Here is a 6,000-nt window from a genome sequence, read left to right as displayed (position 1 = left end):
AAGTGCTGGCACAGTCCTCCACTTGACCCCACGTGGACTTGACCGCTGACAACACTTCCTAAGGACATACTACGTGTATTCTATGCTGTTCCCCACATACATTATCGCTAAACCATGCTGCCAATTAGGTATTATTGTTTCTATACCATCGATAAAGAAAGGAAATGCTAAAGTTAGGATTAGAACTAAGTCTATCTCCTTCCAAAATCCGGAAGAAGAATTTATCTTCTTTTTAGCTTTAATAAAATGTGGCAGGCCCACAAACAGTCCGTAGAAATGTACTACATCAGAAAATAGGCACCATCACACTGTCAGTGCACCTGCCTTAGAAGCCACCTACTCCTTATGGCATCTTCCCCACCTCCCAGATAGCCCCTGTCCTGAATTTTGTGTTACTAATTTGCTTCCTTTAAAAAAAAAAAAAAAAAAAAAAAAACTTACTTTATATGTCTGTATCCCTAAACACGATATTTTAAAGTTTTGACAGCTTGGTATTTTATCTATTTGGAAATCATGGATGATGTCTTTCTCAGAAAAATTCCTTTGTCATGGATAAATCACAGATCTCTTTATCTATAGTTCCAGAATTTTAAAACCAGAGTGAAGTAGAAGGCCTAGATCATAGCTTTATGATAGGACTTGCCAGACTTGGCAACTAAAAGTATAAATAACAGTTCAACATGAGTATCCCATACAATATTTGGGACATACTGATAGTTTAAAAGCATTTGTTCTTTTATATGAAACTCAAATTTAACTGGGCACCTTGTACTTCATCTGGCACCTCTATTGGAAGGGAACTTATCAATCTTTTTTTTTTTTTTTTTTTTGTCTTTTTGGGGCTGCATCTGCAGCATATGGAGGTTCCCAGGCTAGGGGTCCAATTGGAGCTGTAGCTGCCGGCCTACACCACAGCTACAGCAATGCAGGATCAGAGCGGCATCTGTGACCTACGCCACAGCTCACAATCCACTGAGCAAGGCCAGGGGTCGAACCTGCATCCTCATGGATGCTAGTCAGGTTCATTAACCGCTGCGCCACAACAGGAACTCCAGATTTATCAATCTTGATAGCTGAATACCAAGTGCTGACAACCGTGGAGAGTAATTAGCATCTTTCTAATGGTCCCCACAAAGTGATTGTGGAAATTACATGGATTCTAAACTTAGAAGATGCAGGTCCTAATTTCTACTCTATTGATTTTAGATTATGTGAACTTGAGCAAGTCCCTTAAACATGAGCTTTGGTTTTTCTCATCTTCAAAGATGGGGTCATGAGAGGCTTTCTCCAAAAACAAATTAAATTCTCATCTATTTTATTTATTTATTTATTTATTTATTGGGTCTTTTTGCCATTTCTTGAGCCGCTCCCACGGCATATGGAGGTTCCCAGGCTAGGGGTCGAATCGGAGCTGTAGCCACAAGCCTACGCCAGAGCCACAGCAACGCAGGATCCAAGCCAAGTCTGCGACCTCCACCACAGCTCATGGCAACGCTGGATCCTTAACTCACTGAGCAAGGGCAGGGATCGAACCTTCAACCTCATGGTTCCTAGTCGGATTCGTTAACCACTGCGCCATGACGGGAACTCCTCATCTATTTTTAAAAGAAATTCAGTTGCTAACATTTAGACTTGATAAACCAAGAATTAGCAGCATAAGTGCATGAGTTAGAGATATGTAGGGAACCTCAAGAAATCCTGAATGCACCGACAGTTCAGAATTCCAGATGTTGCCTCTGAGTTGCAGAACCAGGGCTGGAGTGTTGGGAGTGTTAGAGCAGGAAGAGCTGCTGCTTGTGACCAGACTGCTGGTGGCACTTCACATTTTTAACATCAGCTTTACTTTGGAAAATTCTTAACTGCTAAAGTAGAAATCGAATGGGAAAAACTGGGATTGAGTTTTAAAATGATAATAAAATAGTAACAGCCATCGTGGCTTCCTCATAGAATTGAGAATACAATGAGAATACATGTGTAAGAATTCCAAGAAAATTCCAAAGCTGATATCGTGCCTGTCTTTTTTTTTTTTTTTTTTTTTTTTTAATCTTTTTGCCATTTCTTGGGCTGCTTCCACAGCATATGGAGGTTCCCAGGCTAGGGGTCTAATCGGAGCTGTAGCTGCCAACCTGCACCTCAGCCACAGCAACGCAGGATCCGAGCCACGTCTGCAACCTACACCACAGCTCACGGCAGCGCCGGATCCTTAACTCACTGAGCAAGGCCAGGGATCGAACCCACAACCTCATGGTTCCTAGTCAGGTTCGTTAACCACTGAGCCACGACGGGAACACCTGCCTGGCTTTTTAGAATAAGGGAAGGGATGGTACCCCCTCTGCTGTCCCTGAAGGAATTGACTGCTAGCAGCAGTATTTCCCCCAGCAGCGTTTGCTAGATCACGCAACCTTGACTGACCAGCATCTCCTGGTTAGTCTTTCCAGTTCTATGCTCAGCAGAGTACAGCACCCCAAAGGACTTCATAGGTATTTTTTCATGCCAATGATGAAGTCAAGTTACAGAGTTTAATTCCAAAGAAGAAAACACCTCCAGGGCTTCTGATGCAGAGCAGTGTCTTAAAGAAGATAAAGCGCCCTTCCCAAATTTGTCTCCGAGGGAAGTTAGACTTTGGCTACCAGTTCACATGAGGAACTAACTGCAGGGAGCTTCGAAGCCGGCCACATGAATGATCAAGTGTCGGGCAACTTAAGCAAGCAGCAGCACCTTCTGGGGACACAAGGGAGATGAGGTGACTGACTGGTACCACATCCTAGGAAACTACATTTTAGGCTGAGGTCTGCCCTCTGGTGGCTGCAGATGCTAATTTCTCTCCAAAAATGCTTGTCTCTGTCCTTCAGGAGTGAGAACTTTTGAGTTCCAAATAACTAAAGCAGCTGCTAGGGAGACAGAGACAAGAAGCGGTGCAGACAGCCCATGTGGTTGAGATGCGGGTGAGAGACTGGATTTCCATGTCTTTGGATGCCTCTCCTCTGAGCTCGTGTTTCTCTAGAAATTAGACTAATAAAACTAAGACACAAAACAAAAAAGGCATTTAAGTTAATTTCATTTCATTCATTTTTGCTCTACTGAATATTGGACACTTTATGAAATGCTGATGATGGCAAGTGGTCATTTTCGTTTAATGTCCTATGTCATCTTCCAGATAGTTTGGAAATGTTTCCTTATCAGTTACAGCTCTACTGGGAGCCACTGTTCCAATCCACCACTGTTCAAATTCTTAACCACAGAAGGGTTTTCAGTTGAAATGGATGTTCAAGAGCATCGTTTTCTGTGACAACTAGGTATTCTCTCCGTGATACAGAGTTAAGACCTAGGCTGGATAAGTGATCTCTACCCATAATTTGGTACCTTGCACATAACAGGAATTCAGTGGCGAATGCTGAAAAGGATGAGGGTCTCCGGTGATAGTCAGGGCCCAGACCCGAGATATTCTGCCACCTAATACAGTATCCTTTTCACCACACCAGCATCACATGATTTCTGGTAAGGCATAGGCAATCTGCTTGATTAAAAACCTGCTAAGGGAGTTCCCGTTGTGGTGCAGTGGTTAACGAATCCGACTAGGAACCATGAGGTTGCGGGTTCGGTCCCTGCCCTTGCTCAGTGGGTTGACGATCCAGCGTTGCCGTGACCTGTGGTGTAGGTTGCAGACGCGGCTCGGATCCCGCGTTGCTGTGGCTCTGGTGTAGGCTGGTGGCTACGGCTCCGATTAGACCCCTAGCCTGGGAATCTCCATATGCCGCGGGAGTAGCCCAAGAAATAGCAAAAAAAAAAAAAAAAAGAAAGAAAAAAACCTGCTAGGTTCTCATAATAGGAAGGGGTTGGCCTGGGGCCTAGAATAGCAGGAATCCAGTGGGGAGAATCAGTGTTTGCTGTGCTCAGGGGAACCTTGGGACATTTCTTTAGAGGGTCTCAGGCTGGACAAGGTGAAGTTTGGTGGCTTTTCCTCCTGGCTGGCCCGTGACTGAGCTTGGGAGGTTGGGTAGGAATTACTGGGTGGGGGTGGGGAGGAAGGCTTTGTGTGTTGCATAGAAAGGACAGGGAAATAAAGGCCCATGTGATAATGGCAATATTGTATACCGCGGAGGGAGCACGGAAGAGGGAGGTCACCTTAAAACTAGCCGAGAGAGCAAACACATGGAGCTCCCAGAATAACCAGGAAAGCACCTGTTAACGCTGCATGCATGACAACTTTAAAATCCAAGCTGTGTGTCAAAATGCCCTCAAGAAAGTTCTGTAAATTTAAACTTTCATAAATTCTGTCTTGCAGTTCCAGGAAAACTAGTTTCAAAAATACATTTAGGGGAGTTCCCACTGTGGTGCAGCAGAAATGAATCCGACTAGAAACCATGAGGTTGCAGGTTCGATCCCTGGCCTTGCTCAGTAGGTTAGGGATCCGGCGTTGCTATGGCTATGGCATAGGCCGGCAGCTGTAGCTCTGATTCGACCCCTAGCCTGGGAACCTCCATATGCCATGGGTATGGCCCTAAAAAGACTCTCTCTCTCTCTTTCCCTCTCTCTCTCTCTCTCTCTATATATATATACACACATGTACCTATATTTAATGCTGTTGGTGAGGACATGGAGAAATTGGAATCCTCGTGCACTGGCTGATAGAAATGTAAAACGATGCGGTCCCTGTGGAAATCCATTTAGTAGTTCCTCAGAGTTAAATGTGGTATTACAACAGGTGACCCTAACAACACAGGTTTGAACTGCAAGGGTTGACTTAGACGTAGATTTTTTTTTCCGTAGCAAATACTATAGTAATACACAAGCTCCTGTTGATTGAGGCCTCAGATGCTGAACTGTGGATACCAAGGAAGCACAGATATGGAGGGCCAACTGTAAGTTAAACTCAGAATTTCAACCAAGAGGTAGGGTCCACACCTCTAAAACCTATGCTGTTCAAGAGTCAACTATATTTAATCCAGCAAATCCACTCCTACTCCTGGGAATATACTCAAAAGAACTGAAAAACATTGCTTTTAGCAGCACTATTCATAATAGCAAAAAGGCAGAAACAACCCAAATGTCTATCAGCTGCTAAGTGACTAGCAAGTTGTGGTATAATCCATATAATGGAATATTACTCAGCCCCAAAAAAGGAATGAAGCACTGACATGCTCCAACATGGACGAACCTCAAAAACATGCCAAGTGGGAGTTCCTGTCATGGCTCAGTGGTTGGCGAACCTGACTAGCATCCATGAGAGCAAGGGTTTGATCCCTGGCCTTTCTCAGTGAGTTAAGGATCCCTCATTGCTGTGAGCTGTGGTGTATGTAGGTCACAGACGCAGCTTGGATTCCATGTTGCTGTGATTGTGGTGTAGGCCAGCAGCTACAGCTCCGATTGAACCCCTAGCCTGGGAACCTCCTATGCCGTAGGTGCAGCCCTAAAAAGACAAAAAAGCAAAAAGCTAAGTGAAAGAAGCCAGACATAAAAGGTCATATGTTGTATGATTCCATTTATATGAGAGAGCCAGAATAAGAAAGATCCATGGCAACGTAAAACTGATGAGTAGTTGCTAAGGGCTGGGCACCAGGGTGAAAGGGGAGGAGACTGCTTAATGGGTATAGCATTTCTTTTGGGGTGATGAGAATGTTTTACTACTAGATAGAGATGATAGTTGCACAACATTGTGAATGTACTTAATGATGTCAAATTGTGTACTTTTACTTTATGTTTATGTATGTATGTATTTATTTATTTATTTATTTATTTATTTATTTATTTATTGTCTTTTTGCCTTTTCTAGGGCCGATCCCTCGGCATATGGAGGTTCCCAGGCTAGGGGTCCAACCAGAGCTGTAGCCATCGGCCTACGCCAGAGCCACAGCAACACAGGATCCGAGCCGCGTCTGCGACCTACACCACAGCTCACGGCAACACCGGATCCTTAACCCACTGAGCAAGGCCAGGGATCGAACCCACAACCTCGTGGTTCCCAGTCGGATTTGTTAACCACTGAGCCATGATGGGAAC

This window comes from Sus scrofa, chromosome 7 (genome assembly GCF_000003025.6).
Source record: "Sus scrofa isolate TJ Tabasco breed Duroc chromosome 7, Sscrofa11.1, whole genome shotgun sequence".
NCBI lineage: Eukaryota > Metazoa > Chordata > Mammalia > Artiodactyla > Suidae > Sus > Sus scrofa.
The sequence above is the reverse complement of the archived record's forward strand: the minus strand, read 5'-3'. Positions refer to the sequence as shown.